This window comes from Polypterus senegalus, chromosome 1 (assembly GCF_016835505.1).
Source record: "Polypterus senegalus isolate Bchr_013 chromosome 1, ASM1683550v1, whole genome shotgun sequence".
In the NCBI taxonomy this organism is placed as follows: domain Eukaryota; kingdom Metazoa; phylum Chordata; class Cladistia; order Polypteriformes; family Polypteridae; genus Polypterus; species Polypterus senegalus.
In genome coordinates, this window is record NC_053154.1 from 153,424,645 (window position 1) to 153,444,148 (window position 19,504).

A 19,504-nucleotide genomic window follows, 5' to 3' on the forward strand; every position below is an offset into this window, starting at 1 on the left:
GATGAATGGCGGAGACAATTCCTTAAAAACAAACTCTTACATTCAGATTACACTGGGTGTACAGTATAACATAGTGTATGAGAGTATCATGTGGATTAAAAAAAGGCTCAGAACTTCAATTGAGACTGCATTTGTTTAGATTCATGTCACTACTTTACCTGACTGCATCCCAACTGTTTATTATCTTCCTTGAATGTATAATTCAAACAATACTGCACTTCTTTAAAAATCATGCAAGGTTGTTTGCAGTCATAAAATGTATTACCTCTTTTTATCTTTATTATGTGTTATACTATGTTCATTGTGTTCAAGATTGTTTTATGTTTACCTATTATAGCCACCAGCAGAGACTCTCTGTACACAAGATAATAAAGATGTTTTAAATCCTACTGTGTTTCAGTCTAGATCACAGCTGAAACATCACTAGTATCAATCAAGACTAAATATGGGAAGGTATTGATTTAAAACAGACTGTCACTGAGTTTGCCTTTTTTAATATAAAGGAAGTTAATTGCCCATAATGTTGAATGTTTGAGATGCTTAGTGGTTGGGGAAATTAACTTATTAAGATTACACTGGGAGTTTTTGCTTAATTTGCAAATGTTGGAATTGTGGTGAACACAATACCTGAATCTGTGATGGAGAGGAATTCCCTCCAGGGTCAGTTCCTATGCACTGTAGCAATAGACCCTGGTGGTCCATGTTCATGTTTTGAAAAGTAGCAGGTTTAGAAAGCAATAAGATGGACAGACAGAATGGCAGACAATGACATACTGTAACACACATTTTGGAACGGAAAAACAGGTTTGCTCAGGATTACATAGTTACTCATTAGTGAAAGGTACATCTAAAACCTTGTGTGCATTAACCACTAAGCCATTGTAGATGCCATGCGGGCTGGATGGACATCCCAGCCAGGAAAGGAAGCTGACTCGGAAGGAAGAGATGGACGGACAGCCCCTATAAAAGTAGAGAGATCACTAGGGAACTGTTATTCCACCAGCACTTCAGATGGCAGAAGTCCTGCATATCCACACCCAGAGCATGCCAGGAAATGTAGTCTGGCAGGGCAGCCCTGCTAGAGTCACAGGGTGCCAAAAGAGGGCGTTCCAGGGAAACAAGCTCCCTGCTCTAATAATGGACTTCCGTATGACCTGGAGGTACTTGCATAGAGGCAACATTTGACTGGAGGAGGGCAGTGCGGTGGTGAGAAAATTATTGTAGAAAGGGAGAAACCAGTGTTTTGTGCTTACACTTTTTTGGAGGTATTTAAAATAAAACCTTTGTTTATTTTGATAAAGGACTATGTCTTTGTGATCATGTTGGGGTTTGGGCAGGTTGATGCCCAGGTGTCCATCACACCATATGCAGTATATGAGAAGCAGTCAGAAAGCAAAAATACTACCTTGCAATTAAAGAATATGTTTTATTCCATCCACTTTGTTTCCGTTTTTTTTCTGGTAAGCATTGCAGGGAGTCACAGCCTACACTGACTCACTTGGATAAGATGTCAGTACACTGGGGCGCCGAAAACACTAGGTTAATTAGGAGTCGTCAATCAACCTTCTAGAATATATTTGAGTATGAAAGGAAACTGGAGTTCTAAAGCAAATATGGAGAGATTGTGCAAAGTCCACGCAAAGTGACTCCGGTCAAGAAAGTAGCAAAGTAGTATCCAAGTGCAACAACAGTACAAACAGCTACATAAAAACCTCTAAATGCATTTTGAAAATACTAAGTTAATCATTGTATGTAGTTGCAAATAATACTTAAAAATAGCAGTGCTATCTATAATATGGCTGACACCAGTGACATTGTTATCCACCACACCATCAACTAGTTCCTTCATTAGTGATTAATTAATGGATTTTCTATCTAGGCTGTCTGTTTTATCACCCCTAAACAAATCAAATGCACTGCTTGTTCTGGCATAAAACTTTATAAGTGTAAGTGAAGCTTCTAAAAAATTTAGATTTTACTATGTAAAGTGATGTATAAAATATATTACTGCTTACATTTAGTTAGGAAAGAAACCAAGAAGTGCTAGAAGACAATTTTGTAGGTGCCATTTGGTAGCAAATACATTTTTTCTCTTCTCTGGGAAACATTCCAAAGTCCTGTCCAATACAATATGATTATAGAGGTAAAACATCTGCTAAATCTAGTGCAAGGAAGAAAATAAGCAGAAAGCGCGTTAGAATATTATAAAATATTATAGGCTACAATTTCAGCCAATGCAGCAAAATTAGTAAAAGCTTTTCGGATGACATACTGTATAACATATGGCCTTTTTTTGCACTAAATTTTTATAACATATGCCCATCATATATTTCTAACTGTAAAACACACACACACACACACACACAAAACAAAATGAAAAACCAACTGTCATTGCTGGAAATAACTGGAGAGTCATTCTGTCTTTGTGACTCTTTCCGCCAGATGATTAAGCAGTCCTAAACTGTAAGTCCATCTTTGACTGATAGAGCTTCTCATGCACTTTCCTCACTAAAACCCATCTGTTTAGAAACATTTGTATATTAGTCATATGGCTGTCTGCAGCAAGTAAAGCATTTCTCCGTATGTTACTCTGTAACAGCTTTCAAAATAAGTGACTGTTTTGAATGTATTGCTATTGTAATGTAGTTGCTTCATTACCACCGGCTGTTTCTGAGAGTTTAGATTGGTTTGTAGTATTAAGTAAAGCACATCATATGAAATTTATTTGATGAGCACTTATCTATTGGGATATCTTTCCTATGCTGGCATTTGTTTTAATCAAGATTTACAAGGTACATATTGGATGACATGGTAGTACAATTGGAAGTGATGCCAAATGAAGTTTGCATACTCTCCGTAAGTTCAAATTAGAACATAAGAAATACAATTGTACTTATGAGAGATCATTTAGTCCATCAAGCCTGTTTGGTAAGCTAATAGCAAGGTGGTCACAGTATGTCATACAGAAGTTTTTCTACAGAATTGACCTACCTGTGAATTATTTATTGTTATGAGTGGCATAGTCTGTAGATTTACTACCTCAAGGACTGTAACTATACTTTGTTTTCTGCTTGGATGTCAATGCATACATAGAAACAAATACGCATACAAGTTGTTCATTTATTTTCTTTTGTGCTTACAGCCATAAATGGTATGAAACCATCCAAAACTACAGCTTTGTTTCCACAGATGTCATGACATTCTGTTATAGCTAGTATGAGTTATATAAAACTGTACATTTACATCAGCTGATGAAGTTCTTATTAACTCAAAAATAAATATATTTTCATCACATTTCTCTTATGTTCTTAGTAATACAAAACTAAACATATATTTCTAGCCTTTTGCTGTTATTCAGCTATGTCTAACTGTAGTTGAAAAGTTATTGCTAGGTCAATCCTAAGTCTGATCTAAACAGAATATACTTTTAATTTGAAATTAATATAATATAGTGAACACTTTAAAGATAATGTTTCCTAAACATTTTACATTTCTATTTTCATTGTTGCTGTGTAACACTATTTTTTTTTTTTTTTTTGCTCATTTAAAGCATGTTTAGAATCCAATGAAAGGAGAAAATGACAGGAGAGAATGAAATCAGACATTGAAGAATAATAGGTTTCTATCAATAAAATAGAATATAGGCTGCATGGGGCACTCCAGCCGCCTAAACCTGACACAAGAACAACAACATTTATTTATATAGCACATTTTCATACAAATTATGCAGCTCAAAGTGCAGACTCCAGTCACAAATTTGTCACACAGCACACATTTATTTATAAGGTGAACACTTTCCAATTGTTCCCCTTAACAGTGCAGTACACAAGAACCAATAAATACAGCACTTTCTTTTTCTTTTCTCTCATCTTCTTCCTTTCTCTTCTCTCTCTCTTGTGTCCTTCACCTCCACTCCTTCTCCAGCAAGCTTTGTCTCATTCCCTCCCAACTCTGGCTCCTGGAGTAGCGGCTGCAGGCTCCTTTTAAGCCGCACCCTGGAGCACTTCAGGTGGTCCATTAATATGTTCCAGAAGTACTTCCAGGTGTGGCGGAAGCCCGATATCGTAAGGCTCTACAAATCTCCACAGCTCCCCCTGGTGCCACCCATGGAACTCAACAGGGCTGCAGCGAACTCCAACTCCCAGCTTGCCTTGCACAAATCTATGGTGTTACAGCAACCCACGGGGGCTGCCCTCTAGTGTCCTGAGGGAGATAATGTCCTGAGTCCACTTTCTCCCCAGGTCCTTCCATCATATAGGTGTCCCGACCAGGCAAGGGCCCCTTGCGTCCACCACAACAGGATTACAAGATTAAGGAATAAAAATATTTTATATATATCCAAATGCATGGGCTTTGTCTATAGCTTTCAACATTCAAGCTAAATAGCTAAATAATATAACTCTTAATATTTTAGCTTTTCTTGACTGTTATCATTCTTCATTAATCTTACATAATTTCTTTATGCTCAGTGTTTCTGGTGTAGGGGCATCCTTTTTAGGAGCTTTCTTTTATAGTAACTTTATTAGAATCTTGAGTTACTGTAGACTTTCTTGAAAAGGGCTGTAAATATTCATGAATAAGCATCCAATCTGCTAAATATAAACCTAATTGAGATAAGTTTGTTTCAGACACTTTATTGGTAGGTTTTGTAAAGGCTGAGCTTCACAGGAAACTCTGAAACAGAACAAAATGAATGAATGATATTTGAATCTGCTTGTGTTAACATAATTCTAGACATTCTTTTTAAAATATACGTACAGTATCTAACTAATACCTACTATAACATTCAGTGTTTAATTTTTTCTGTTGTTAAGCATTCATCTATTTCACTCTTTCATCATCGATAGCCTTAGTTCAATCTCTGACTACCATACCGTATTCCAGTGATCATCATTGCACCTTTATAGACAATGTTCTTTGCAATCAATGTCCACAAACAATTGCCTTTAACTTCTTACCGGACATATTATGGGCTGCATTACATCTTCCCTCTTTTATGTATACTGTCTGTGCTTGATTGGGGGGAAAAAGGACATGCAATTTAAGAAGAGTGGGCATCACTTAGCTGGTTACAGCTGCAACACTTACATTTTTTCCATGCCTGTTATATTAAACAGGTTAATGCTAGAGGTCATGGCATCAATCATAAGCAATCAGGATTTTTCAAGTGTCCATGAAGAACCTCTATTAATTTCTTACAATGCATGCTATAATGGACAGCATTACATCCTTTTTACTGAATGTATGGGGAACAAAACCAACAAATGAAAGTGTGGGAAAGGGGTAAAGATACCCTATTCCCATCACAAAAGCTGTATTTTTAAAGCTCTCAGCTTTCTTTAAAAGTGTTCTAGTCCTCACTGTAACACTGCTTTTATCAGTGCTATACCTAGATCTGTATTTCAAGATTTAAAGGCGTACAAGGTGCTCTGTCTACTGTGCTCCCAAATGAGTAAAGCTTGTGTTGAGAAAATGGATGTGAATTAGAATGTTTATAATAAAGAATGAATTTACAAGTAAGTTGTTGCATTGAATATTCAGCACTTTAAAGGAATGTAGGACAGATTATGCATAAGACTCATCTGTACAGAATATATAAAATGCTAATTGTTGTGCCTGTCTGCCACATGATTACTCACGGTCCACTGGGGCTAGGACCTTGATCTTAGTCTTACTCAAAAGCATATAATGTGATATGCACTGGTGAGGCAAAAATATGTGGCTAGAGACCAGTTATTGGGGTTAGTGTTTTTTCTATAGTAAACTGCACAGGGAAACTGATAAAGAAGGTGACATGGTAGAAAGAAAACAAAGACCAGTGACATTTGTTCAGCATGGAGCAAATTGCAGAAGCCAATTACATAATAGGAATAAGAAAAAAGACAAGCTAAGCATCTGCTAAGCATCAAGCACATGTGGAGCAGCAACCTGTTGGTACTCACATACTACTGGTGCTGGATCCTTAATCTTGGGTAGTCTGTTTGTTTGCAGCTAAACATTATTTCTCTAACCTTGAATATAACTTGTTTCCAGTGGAGGGCAGATAAACCATTATCATCCATTGGTTTACACTGAATTATGGCAAAATGAAGCCTGGAAAAAAATAATGGGTTATTATATTGCAATAACTGAGTTAAAATGAATTTCCAAAAAGATGAACTATTTTCAAAATTTGTATTTTTTGAAGTACTATAACAAGCAATTAAAATTTGAAATCTGTAGTCTACCTACAAATGATATTAAAGGGCTTGAATGTCAGTTAGTCATTTAAAAAATTATAATAATACATAAATATAAATTCATCAGTGTAATGTCTACTAATTAATCAACATGGAATTTTTCCATTTTGAAGAAGTTTTGCTTATTAATATGAGTATTCACAGCTGACCAGGATATCAGAAGAGAGTCTAAAGGAGAAAATAAGCAGGCTGCTTGGTGAAGAAATACAGACTAGAAGCCGCTAATTTCAGGTCAAGGCACAACTGAACACATAGCCATGTCGAAAGTAAAAAATACACAGAAACACAAGGCTCTTTTTTTTTTATAGTACCATTTAAATTTGCATGCTTCAAAGTATGTGAAAAGCATTACTACTTTCCAAGATTTGGCTAATTTCCCTCAAAACATTTATATCATATCTGTATTTGTATTTATTATCCTTAATTACTATTTGTGGTAAATACTGTACATTCTGAACTTTGGCAATAAAATGAAAAATTTCTGCCATGTATCATGTCCAAAAGAACCTGAAATGAGTAGGGCAACAATAATCTAATGCTAATCTAGCATAGAACAATAATGGAATCAGCCCAGGATGGGATGCTAGTCAGTTTTGTTACTTAGTATGGCCTAATCTTATTTTTATATTCTTCTTTTTATTTATTCATCTTGTAAAGCACTTTGAGCTACATAATTTATATGAAAAACGTGCTCTATAAATAAATGTTGTTGTTTGTTGTTGCATATTAAACTCACACACATCCATGTATATATGGCTGGATGGGAATAAGTAGTTAACCTAAAATGCTCTATCTGATATAATGGGGGAAGAAGAGTATACCTATCAATAGCAGAAGAAGCAGGCATTGCATTTATATAGACACTCAAATCACTTTATAGAGAGAGGTCGGACTCACTTCAACCTCCACTAATGTGCAACAATCACCTGGATTATGTTACTGCCGACATTTTGTGCCTTATTGGGTTTTTATACCTAATTCTGACACCAGTTTTTAGGTGCCCTGTTTGTCAGATTTTTCAGTCCAAACCTATTTTACATTGACTTAACCTGATGGTCCCAAGTTTTAGATCAAATGAGTTATGAACAAGTACCCTACACAGAGAGTAAAATGAACTAAGGTGCATGGTGGCTCCAAATTGACTTGAAAACATGACAGCGTTCAAAATTGTACAAAAATGTGACCTGTGAAGATTTCTGTTTGTTTTTTGTAGCAGTAGAGCATCTGTGCTGAAAACATAATATTTAGGAGTCTTTATGGAACTTTTTAGTGAACAAACAAACTACCCTATATACAATGGGAAATCCATTACATTCAATAGTGGGTCAAAAATTTCCTGAAAGACACAGGAAGGTAAAAACAAGTTATACAAATTATGGCATGTTTAAGTTTTTTTTTTACTGTTCGTTAATTGGAGGAAATGGGTAACAAAGTTTCACTCTAAAACTGATCAAGTTTAGAATGCTTTCTCTGATTTTAAACACTGAACCAGGTCATATTTGACCCAAGAGTTAATAAATGCATTCTTTTTGTTTTAATAAAGAAGCCTTTCTTAAGTTAGGATGGCATTGTTCACATAAAATAGAAGTAATTAATGGACAGCAATTTATATGAGACTACTCTGCTTCACACAGCCCTTAAAGACATTTTTCTTAAGATGGGTACACTAGTTATTATGATGAATCTATTTCTGAGAAACGTCGAAAACTCAAACCACGAAAGAAGTTTTCTGCTTATTTACTTGACATTTGAAATGATGTCCAGAAAGAAGAGAAGGACATGACAAGCACGCTGTTTTACACCTGTAAGCTTCACATTCTTATGATAATTAATTCACAGTAGACTTAACTTTCTCTCTGTTGTTTAAGTAGTTGAAGTGTTAGAATAACATAATGACTTAGGGATAAGCACAGCAAATGATTTAGCATTCACTCATACCCTTTCAATCAGATTGAATTCCCGCCTAATGACTCAGTAACAATGTTGCAATTTGAATCACAATGATCACTCAAACAGACATGAGTTAACATTGCGCATAGTCTCCTGTTTTGAGTAGAACCCCGAATTCAAGCAACACAATTACAACAATCTAGCGTTAACAAAATGTCTGGAATCACCGGCATACCATCTGTAACCAGATGACTACAGAATTCAAACTTGTCTTTTCCAGCTCCTGACCCTGGTAATGTAACATTCTCAGCTAGAAGGGGATGGCTGGAGTAGTGTGAGAAGACAAAACTATAAGGTGACATCCACTCAAAAAATGCAGAAAACACCTGCACAGCCAATGGCCAAAATGTTCATTGTTCAAAGCAAGGCTTGAGGCAATTCTGATGTAGAATTTGAAGTGAATTGTGTCCCTAGGTCCCGGCCTATTGGTGAGGAAGCTGTGCTGCTTAGTGGGAATTAATCCTTCCGTTGCCACCCCCTTTATTATATGCCCATTTATGACTCTCTTGCTCCCCCTAAAGCAGCTGCTCAAGCACACAGAAACAGACTTATTTTGATAAGTAAATAACTAATTGAATATGTTATTTACAATCAAAGTGAATACATTTAGAAAATGTTTGAATGTGGCGCTTTTTTTATTGATTAGCTGTAAAAGCCAAACCTATAGCAAAACACAAGTTACTGTATATAATGGATGGAATCATATTTTAAAGTTTTAAGAGCATGAATAGCAAAATGAACAGGAAAGAAATCCAGAAAACCATTGCAATAAAGTACTTCCTGTTTCCACAAATAACTTTGCTAGTACTAAATACAGAAAAATTGACCTTTTTTTTTTCTCTTTTTAGTATTTGGTACACTTAATTAATCCCTGAAATTAGAAGATTGATGCATTATTTTGTAGCCATTGAACTGAATTCACCAGGCTCTCAAAAGACAAAAGACAGCACTTCTAGTCTGCCCTTTGTTTCTTTCCACTGTCATGCATGTGCACCTGGACATCACTTTTTAGTCTCTGTTGATGTAAGCAGTACCACCCCGAGATAAAAGGGGGCGCAATCGTTAACACTGTCTTCCCTATCAACCACTGTCTTCCCACATGAACAGGCTCCACCCCTTCCATTTGGGACACAATAAAAATTGTCAGTCCTTGAAGGATGACTGCTCATTCTAGAACCAACAGGCAATGAAGACATAGATCCCACTAACTAGCATTTATTGTCTTGATTACTCTTGTCTCTATACCCCTGAACCTTGTGCCAAGTGAACAGAAATGTACTTTATTTTGTTGTTTACTGTTTTGCCATGAATAGAATTAATTGGGTATAGTCAGCTGGAAGATGGAACAGGCATACCTTACAGAGCTTATGTTATCAGCTTCCAGACCAGGTCACACAGCTGCATTTGCAAGTAGCAAACCAGCAGACTGAGCTGGCAGAGGTGGATGCTCAGAGTGAGGTGGACTCTTCAAATATGTAGAGAGAGCCCAAGGCCTGGCTCTGGTTTTTGTCCCCATGCGTCTTAGACATGACCCAAAAACCTTTCCCTTGATTTTTGAGAAGACCACAACTTGTCAACAGTGATTGCAGCATGAGTGGCCACAAATCAAGGCCCTCTTTCTTTCAGGCCAGATGCAGTGTGCCTACAATGACATGATAGAGTGCACTGCAGATGAATACCCTACCATGAAGAGGGAGTTCCTAGCTTATTACAGAGTAACATCAGATTGTCAGGCACAAGTTACATTTGGGGAAGCACAAAGTTGTGATGGTGACATGTGATTTTTCTGGTTTTAGGTACCGAAAAGACCCTTGAATGATTCACAGCAGGATCTTATTGGCCTGGCGTTCAAAAAGGGGTGTGCCACTTTAGCAGATACTGACTGAAGTGACAGTTAAGATGGATACACTTGTCCCATTGACACAGATTGACATTCTCTATAAGCAAATCAGGATGAACATTGTTGGTTCTAGTAGATTATGCCACCCGCTACATAGAAATTATAGCCCTGCAAGTGGCTCATCCCAAGACTGGGAACTGCTGAGGGTCTTGCATGAGTCAGCATCCCCAAAGAGGTTCTCATGGACCAGGGGACTACTTATACGTCTGGAACGTAAAGGAAGGTTGCCAAACAGGTCCACATCAACCCCCTCAAAACATCCATCTAACACTCATAAATGAATGGTCTGGTGGAACGTTTAAACAAAAGCTCAAATAGATGCTGACATTAACACCCAGGTGATCCGCTGGTACTTGAGTGTGCAACTCTACAAATATGTGGTGCAGTATTGTTGGGGGACGCTTCATGCTGATTCCATCTCATTGCACATGATCACCTCACAGCCAGGTCTGCCTGCCCCACAAATGCTGGGCTAAGGAGGGGACATGTCATGCACGTACACCTAGCGATCACCTTCCAGACCCTGTCAATGTAAGAAGTACCACCTTGGAATGAGACAGGCGTCTGCCACTAACATCCTAAGTTCTGAGAGGCAGCCCAAGGAAGAAGCCTAGTCTTGCCTTCAGCCCCAGGGAGGCTTCACCACTTCCAGTTGGGATGCAATAAAAATGTGTGGCTCATTCCAGAACCAATAGGCAGTGGAGACGGAGCTCCCACTAACTGGCATGTATTGTCTTGATAACTTTGTGGCTCAATACACCTGGGCTTTTCTACATTAAGTAGAAAATCAATTGAACATTTACAGATACATATATGAAGGTTATATATACATCCTCTAACAGACTGCACATTTTTCTTAAGGAACATTTCAGTTTTGTGCAGAACAAAAACTTTCTGGCAGAACAGGCTCAAGCTCCAAGTAACACTTAAATGCAACAATTACAGTAAATATGAAAAAATATGAAAGGGTAAATAAGACTCTCTCATGGACATTTATAACTTACGTCACATGCACTCTTGAAAGATCTTATTTTCTGCATCTGGTAATAATCTGATGTAAATAAATATAGCTCATCTGCAAAGAAAGAAATAAGATACAGCACCAATTTACAGTAGGTCATGAATTTTAAATTAATATACTGGAGAATGTGAAGATAAGAATTGTTTATTCTTACCTTCTATTGCTGTTATCTCTCTATTATAAAAAAAAAATCCTGTGGAATGAATGACTAGGAGATGATTCCTTTTTTTTTGGGAGTTTTTTCTGGTCTTCTTAGAGGATTAAGGCTGGGGGGCTGTCAGATGGCAGGGCCTGTTAATGCCCATTGTGACACTTCTTGTGTGATTTTGGGCTGTACAAAAAATAAATTGTATTGTATTGTATATCCGGTAAACCAAACACAGGGGTGGGCGAACGAAGCAAGCAGGGTGCGGAGCCCCCTAGTATGTACAAAAAAACAAAACTTACAGGTATAGGTTCACAACATTTAAACATATAAAGACTTTCATGTTGGAAAGAAAACAACAGACAGTAGTCATTTCTCTTATTGAATGTCCTGATTAATTTACCTAAACACATTATACGTTTTGCCTACTCTCATAGGACCATGGCTGTTTAGTGGAAGACAGGCTTGTATACCATAGAGATCCTTCAGCTGTGAACAGCTTTGAACCTCTGATCTTACTACGACCAAATCAATCTGGGGAGGAAGGGGCATATAAAGAAAGAAATAAAAATCACCTCTCACGATGGTGCAATCAGAACTATAATAACTTTGTCCTGAACATGGATGTTGATTTGTGAGCTTCTGGAGGCTAGAATAGAGCTCCTATATAGGCTCATCACCAGCAATGGATAGAGATGTTACAGGAGCAATGCCTTTAATGTCACAGGTGTGTGCAGTATCAACAGAAGCTAGACATTAGTGGTGAATGTGCGGGAGCCACAAAAGTACCAAATAAATATAGTTGGAGTGTATTCCTTATTCATTTATTTGTTTGTTGTTACTTTTTCTGAATTCTTTGACAAAGTTTTGGATAAATGAGTCCATTTACATTTAATTTGATTACTCTATCCTCAATTTTCTTATATGTTTTGTCACACATATGTGCTTAGGAGACAATTTCTGGGCTCATGAACATGTAATTCAACCCCTTAGTCGAGGGTTGGAGGCTGACAGCGCCAATCATGTCACTTCCGGGTCACAAACCCCTCAGCCTGCGTATTTCATCCTGGCTTCCTCTTAAGGGGGTTCCACTGTCATCTTGGGGTAGTCTGACTGTTGTCTGAAAAGATGATCAGTAAATTCACTTTTTTTTGTTTTGTCATCAAATATAGAGTTTTACTTACAGTGCCCCAATTGTTTATAAATTCTTTGTGCTTTTTATTACAGCATTTAGGAAATTTTACGGATTGCATACTAACTACTTCCAATCAGAATTTGGGCCAGTTTCTAAATTACCAAATGGTACTCACTAGTCTCTTACCAAGCTCTTTTGTTCATTTTTTGAAGGTTTCTGAGAAGACCATTTAGAAGCAAGAAGCTCTCCCTGATGAAATAAAGCCATAACTCAAAAAAAACTTCCCTTTATGAGGCTTGGTCTTCTATGGTTTTGTGGAAAGTAGCTGTTGTGACAGATTACGGCTTTCTCGCACCCTTGTACCCTCAGACCACTCGTCAGACACCAGATAAAAGTCCAATAATAGGATTTATTATAATAATAAAGTGCACAAAGCACGCTCCTCTCCACAATTCTCCAATAAATCAAAACAATCACAATACACAATCCTCCTCTCCCAGACGCTTAGCCACCCTGCCTCCCAACTCAGCTCATCTTTCTGGGTTCTCCCACAGTCCTTTATACTCCTCGACCCAAAAGTGTTTCACCCTCTCTGTCCATGTGACCTGGAACACTTCGAGCCATCACTAGCCTTACCCTCCAGCTGGGAGACCGCTCCAAGCACGTGCTCAGGCAGGTCCCACAAGGGAGCCTGGAATTTGGAGTTCTTTTTAGAGGTCCGCAGTGCCGCTTTTGGCTGACTGCGATCCGTCTGTATCAATTTATCGACGGACCGATCAGTCATTTCCCGGACCTCCTTACCTTTTTGTAGGGAAAGCAGTGCTTCGCTTGCCTCCCCTTTCTCTTTCGGAAAAACCAAGTCCGTCTTTTCTTGGGCGAAGCCACAAACATCTGGATATGGAACGTCACCTTCCTGGAATCCCTCATGGTAGGTCATGTGTCCCTCGCCGGCACCCGTAATGCGGAAGTCTTGCGTTTTATTCGTTCTCCTGAATGAGAGCGTGCCATCGCCTTTGGGTTTTCCTTCTGCCTCCCGCAGAGCCTTCTGATGGACATCTGGGAGGTATGTGCACAGGACAACATGTGTTATTTTAAAAAGATTTTGAAAACCTTCACGGCCCATACCTCCTTAAAGTCGTCCTCGTCCGGATGTTTCTGCCGTTACGAGAAGCCACTCCATGGCTCAGGAATTGAGCGCAGGCAATATTGAGCCCTAGACCTCCGCTGTTGCTGGCACTCTGCTTTGTCTTCTTTTTTCCCATGATGTCCATGGTAAAAGGTAAGGTTTGTCGATTTCTCTGCGTGTCTTGACGCTGCCTTCTCAGGGTTCTGTCCACAATAAATTTATAAATACAGGTCCTCTGCTAAACTGATGGCCAGAGAATCCTGCCGGCTACGCCAACTGTGACAGATTAAGGCTTTCTCGCACCCTTGTACCCTCAGACAACTCGTCAGACACCAGATAAAAGTCCAATAATAGGATTTATTATAATAATAAAGTGCACAAAGCACGCTCCTCTCCACAATTCTCCAATAAATCAAAACAATCACAATACACAATCCTCCTCTCCCAGACGCTTAGCCACCCTGCCTCCCAACTCAGCTCATCTTTCTGGGTTCTCCCACAGTCCTTTGTACTCCTCGACCCGAAAGTGTTTCACCCTCTCTGTCCATGTGACCTGGAACACTTCCGGGTCAGATAAAAATAGTCTTTGGGCCTCCCTGCAGCGACTCCTGGTGGCCCCCATGGTATCCAGCAGTGCAGTGCATTAAAAGTTCATTGTCCATAATTCACTGCTGGCATTCGGGGCACCTCTATGCCATGTTACAGCCTAAAAAAATTCTCTTTTTCATTTTCTGTCTCCTATATTCTACCACATCTCTCACACAGCTAAATCATAACACAGAAAGTGGCACTGTAAATGTAGCTGCAGCTTTAAAACACAAAGAATATTCAAACATTAAACTTGCAAATGTATAATGAACGAGAAACTGATTTAAATTAGCAATTGATCTGTGCACCATTGTTTTACACTATAGCTGTCATTGTAACTGGATAGCTTACTGAAGAAGTTTTCATTCCTGTCTCTCGTAATATTGTAAAAATAACGGGGCAGGGCACACTGCTGTCTTGTTTACCTTTTAGTGGGAAGTTTGGAGTATAAATGTTCAAATTATTTTTTTACTTCAACTATTTCCTCCTTTACTTATTTTATATAAATATATTTTAAATACTTTTATTGCCTTTCATTTGCTTTTGTGGTGTGTTTTTGTTTCTTGAAGAATAGTTTGGTGTATGGCAATTTTCTGTCTGCTAACACAATGGGAAATGTTCAGATTCATCAGTGTGAACTTCTCACCACCTATTGAGTCAGTTAGGGCTCACACCAATTCTCACGTACATTAGCGAGTGTCACTTATTTCGAGAAAGTCAGTGAGTCAGTCTCGCAAACTTTTCTTACTGGTGTAAGCAGTTCAAGAAACTGGTCTTTTATCTACTTCTCCTCCTTTTCCCCTCTTCTGTAATAATTTCACCTACTTTACTCCACCCACTTTTGGACATAATGTTCATGCTCAGCTCCATTGCCAGTTGGTAACAACTAAAGAAGAGGAAGTTAAGTTCTAAAAAAAAAGCAGTGCGTGTTAAGTTCCATTTTTTCTGTGAAGTTTAGACTGAGAAATACCTTTCCCAAGGCTAATTGAACTTATATAAGGAAAACCTTTTTGAAAGAAAGTGTGAGAGTGTAGAAATATTGATTATATTTTTATGATTGCATGAAAACATAGTTTCTAATCTCCAATATAAAAGAGATATCAAAGGAGCCTGTCATCTATTTTTAGCAACATTTCTGATTTGCTTATTAAAGAAGAAAGAGGAATGCAAACATTATCAATATAGGTAGTCCCCAGGTTACAGACATCCAACCTACGACATACGAACGGGGCCGCAGCTGCAACGCATGCGCCTCAGTAACTGCTGTTCCGTCGTCTTCAGCCTGGAGACGCTGCAAACGGTGGCTGGATGGAGGCTGGAGTGGGGCGATTTTGTAGTGTAGTGTCCCTCAGGCGGCTCCCAGCGGCAAGCGATTTCACTGCCAGCCCACCATACACGGCTGTTCATTATCGGTGGGAGGCTGGTGATGCTGCAAGTGGTTGTGACCCAGTTGTGGCTGAACGGAGGCCATTGAGGGTGAACAGGGCGGCGGGGGGTAGCATTGTAGTGTGCATCGGATGGCTGCGTGTTAAATGGGGGTGATGGTGTGGCGGACACTGCATACTGTAGTGGATGGTGGAACACCCTTCGCTGCCCCATTCATTCTCAATAGCAAGCCTGCTTGTACTGTTACGCACCTAACAAGAGGTTGTCTCTTGTCAGTACAGGGTTGTCCAGATCTAATTATGCAGAGCCAGATCGTCAGGATGACTTTGATTTATGCAGGGGTGATTCCAGTTTGGCGTGAAGACGATTCTTCATGTCGTCAGTTTGCACACTCTCGATGGTCCGGGATTTTTCGGGTGATTTTCTATGTAATAAACTGAATAAGTTATAGCATAATGAAAATTATGTGTATGCTGTAAGAGCTCATCTTAACCTTTTGTCTTCACCTTTCAAGAATGTCTCTGAAACACAAATCTGATGCAAGTGCTGGTGATACAGTAAAGAAGAGAATAACCATCACCATTGAAAATAAAGTAGAAAAAAAAAAGGTCAGAAAGAGGTGAAACTCCCTCATTCATTGGCAGAGCACTTGGTCAACAATAGCATTTATTAAATTTATGTACCTGTTCCAACTTACATACAAATTCAAATTAAGTACAAACCTACACTCCCTATTTCATAAGTAACCCGGGGACTGTCTGTATAAAAATCTCCAAGAATATTTAATTTATTAAAAACTTTGTAAGTTAGAGACAGTTGAAAAAGATGTTTATTATGAATAGTAACATCACAAACTTAGTGTCTTTTATGCTGCTTAATTAATTGTAGTTAGTAGCAGTAGGTGCACAAAGCAAAGCATATACTGAAGAATTAATAAAAAGGAATTCTGTCATGAAGCTGGACAAGCTAAAATAATTTCATTTCTTTCTGCTTCCCTCTAAATTCTTAAATAGTGCATATTCACAACCCAGTAGCAGAATTAGAAGTTAGGTAGTGCCATGTTCCTTTGTAATGCATTTTTATTCTATTAATTCTTTGCATTCCAAACAAAACGTTATTGCAATTGTATCTAAGTTTAAACAGATTTATTAATTTATGTAAATAAGTATTTTGAAAAAGACACAAAAAATTAAGGAGTATGTTCAACTTGTCAACAATAATTCTTTCAGGTAATGTAAGCTAAAGACATGATCGGCTATTAATATCTAGCTTAACAGTTATCTATATTTTACAAAAATAACATTTAAACATATCTTTATTATTTTTTCATAATTGTGGTTTGAAGATAGCATAACTGTCATGAGACAGTCAGAAAAACTGATTGAATGCAAATTGAAATCCACTGACTAAGAATAAAAAATCTTAAACCTGGAAATTCTGTAGAATTTCTCCAGTATACCTAACTAATGAATATGTATCAGTAATATAAAATCCCTCTTGAGTTTCCTGTCACCATGAAGCACAAAAAGGACAACAGTCGTCCAAAAAAACATATAAAAGGTCAGACAAACCTGGTTTAATAAATGTGAAACTATTCCCTTAGCTGATGCATCACCAAACGGTTATACATTCCTTCATAAATCAAGAGATACTGTTCAAAGACGTGGCCTAAGTGATGAACTACAAAATACCTCTAAAAATGTGGACAAATTTACATCATTTGAAGGTCTCATATTAAATATTAAAACAGATTCAAGCACAATTGTATTATTAGTCTAGTCAACTTATTTGTTAAACTCTGTCTGAGGGTTTTCCCAGCATTGTTATAAACACACATTAGATCTAATTATTACTTACAGAATTCAGACTCAAAATGTAAATATTACATTCAATTTAAATTTGAATTATTCGGATTCAGCGGGTTAGACAATGGATGGATTCTTAATTATTTTAGATGTGGTTTTGCCCTTACAAGTATGCTCACAGATTAAAACAAGAATATTGTGACATTTACATTATAACTGCATTAAAATTTGCATATTTTTTGAGAAACTCAAGCATATTTGTAGAAAATAATTTGGATCAGCTAATAACAAATTATAAAATGACTCTCTAAGAGGCTTTGGATACAGTAGATCCCAACAAAACAAAAGTCATTAAAGTGCATAGCAACTCTGGTTTTAGAATGTTGAAAACTGGAGCATAGGTGGAGAGTAACAAAGTTAGGGTTAGGGTTACAAACTGTATGGATAGAGAATGTTAAAATATATAAAAACTCTCTTTATAGCCAGCTCAGACTACAATTCTAGATTTACCGATAACAACAGTAATAACACTTTTGAGCTGTTTAGACCCAGTACCAACTAAACTAGCGAAAAGCTCAATTGATGTTCTGGCAGCACCGATTCTTAGCATTATCAATATTACAATTACTGAATGGTGCACTTCCTGAAGTGCTAAAATTATAAGTTATCGGACCATTACTTAAAAACCCAGAGCTAGACCCACATACACTTAATAGTAATAGACTCATTTCAAATTTACCCTTTCTCTCTAAAATACTCTAAAAACGAATTGCCAGATAGCTTCAGTGTCACCTTACACATCACAATTTATTTTAGAAATTCCAGTCTGTCTTCTGCACAAGTCATAGTACAGAAATGGCACTAACCTTTATTATAAACAACATTCTGACTTCCTCTGATAAAGGAAATTCCACTGTAATTATGTTGTTAGATTTTAGCGAAGTGTTGGAGACCATTGGCCATTCTGTTTTACTACACAGGCTGGAAAATAACATTGGGCTCACAGACACTGGAATTTCCCATTTTAGTTCTTATTTCTCAAATACCACTACATACAGCAATGTGCTGACAGTACTCCACCATTATACTTAGATGTGGTGTTCCACTGGGCTCAGTACAGGAACCTTTGCTGTTTTCAATTTACAAACTTCCATTGGGATTTATCATTAAAAAAATCTAAATTAAATTTTTACTCATATGCAGATGACACCCAATTATATCTTTCATTTGGATCAAATAATGTCTCTCTGATGCTGTACTTAATTAATTGTGTCAGTGAGTTAAAGGAGTGGATGAATGAGAACTACTTGCCTTTGAACACAGATAAAACAGAAATGTTAATTATTGGATGGAATGATGCTGACTGCAACAACATTCTGTCACTCTTTAACTCAGCTGGAATCACCTTTAGTTTTACTGACTCAGCACACAATTTATGTATAATTTTTTACTCTAGCATACCATTTAAAGCACACATTATAAAACTATCCAAAATATGTTTTTCCTCTTAAAAAATGTTAGAAGATTAAGATGCTTTCTAAATATGAAGGAGAAATTAATGCATTTATTTCAAGTAGGAGTGATGACTGCAATGTGGTGTTAAATTCAAATCATTCTTTATGCAGTGTTCAGTTAAATCAAAAAGCTGCTGCAAGAATTACTACACATACCAGAAAATACAAACACATAACTCCAGTCCTTACACTGGCTCTAAGTTATGCTTGGGACTCATTTCAAAATCCTCTTTTTACCAGATAAAGCCTTAAATGGTCAAGATCCTACTTACTTATCTGAACTTATCATTACTTAACAAACCAGAGCATACATTGAGATCTCAAGATGCTGGCCTACTTATTATTACAAGGATTAATAAAATAACAGTGGGAGGTTGAGCTTTTATTTACAAGGCCACAAAGCTTTTAAATCCCAGATGAAGACTCACTACTTTAGTCTAGCATACCCTGACTAGAGCTGCTGATTAGCTGTGTGTACTACATTCCAGTTTCTTAGTCATTTGTATAGAAATGTAAGTGTCGCAATATTTTAAAACTGTTACTAACCCTCCTCTATTCTGTTTCTCTCCTTGGTATCAGGATGTGGTACTTTGTGCCAATCCTCTATTGCCAGGATGCTCTCCTGCATATAGAAAAGTCATCTTGGATGAAGGAGCATTGGAATCATCAAATGGAAAGTATCTATCATCAGGTTA